The sequence below is a fragment of the Tupaia chinensis genome, unplaced genomic scaffold, assembly GCF_000334495.1.
Source record: "Tupaia chinensis unplaced genomic scaffold, TupChi_1.0 Scaffold144267_1, whole genome shotgun sequence".
In the NCBI taxonomy this organism is placed as follows: Eukaryota; Metazoa; Chordata; class Mammalia; order Scandentia; family Tupaiidae; genus Tupaia; species Tupaia belangeri.
Window position 1 is genome coordinate 166,880 of NW_006204125.1, and position 1,333 is coordinate 168,212.

Genomic DNA, 1,333 nt, shown 5'->3' on the forward strand with positions numbered 1-1,333 from the left:
AGCATTCTCAACTGGACTGGTCTAAATGTTTCATGTTGTGCAAATTCTCTTTAAAAACCAAATTGTATGCAAACCAGATCAAACCGGCCAGTAGTTCTGGACACCAGGAGGACTGAGGCTGAAGGCCCAACCCCTCTGAACCTTCACGCATACCCACCGTTCCTCGTCCTTGGACCCCAGATTGGTTGTCTGGGACTTTAAAGTGAACTCCCACTCCACCCCACCCACAAATTGGATCGAGGCAGCCAGTAGTTCTGGACACCAGGCGGACTGAGGCTGCAGGCACTGCCAACCTGGTCTTGTCACTCATCATCTAGCCCTTTCTCACTAGCCTTTGGACTCTCTGAATTTTGCTGACTTGAATAGCGTGTGGGGTGCTTCCTTTTTTCATTTTGTGTTTCTTTGCTCTTGAGGTGTTGATTATTAGGTCAATTGGAGGCTCACCACTCCTTAGAAACAGCGAGGACTTTGGGCCATCCAGGACTAGTGGCAACAGTTAATGGCAATTGTGAGCAACAGGTAGGCCAATCATAAGAGAAATCATCAATTTTCTAATCCTTTACAAATTTTAACACTCAGAGATAACTTAAATAAGTAAGAAAGCAGCATATAGATTACCTGAAGACAAGGGACAATCGCAGAGGCTCAACAAATATGAACAACCAACAAAAGGCCTCTCCCAAAATCAAACAGCCTAACTCCCCCCCCAGCCAATACAATGGACATCGTGGACATGTATGATAAGGAATTCAGAATATTTATAGTTACCAAACTAACCGAGATGGAAGAGAAAAGAGACAAGGAGCTCCAGGAGATGAGGAAGTACTTTCATGACTTGAAAGAAGAAATGGATGGATACCTTAAACAAGAACCAGATGGAACTTCTAGGATTGAAGAATGGGATACAGGAAATCAAAACCTCCCTTGAAAGTATTAAAAGTAGGATAGACCAGGCAGAAGATCGAATCTCTAATGTAGAAGAAAAAAACATCTGACCTAGAAAAAAGTGTCAAGAAGATTGAGAAAACAACCATGAAAAATGAGGATAATATATGAATAATACTGGATACCATCAAGCGCCCCAACATCCACATAATTGGTATTCCAGAAGAGGATGAAAAAATAAGGGCCAAGATAATTTATTCCATAAAACCCTGGAAGAAAACTTTGCAAATCTAGAAAGGCATTCAAATATCCAGGCCCAAGAAATACAGAAGACCCTGAGTAGAATCAACCCAAGAAGATTCTCTCCAAGGCACATCATAGCCAGACTGGCAAAAACAACAAAGACAAGATACTAAAGTTGGCAAGAGGGAAATGTCAAGTTACTTAC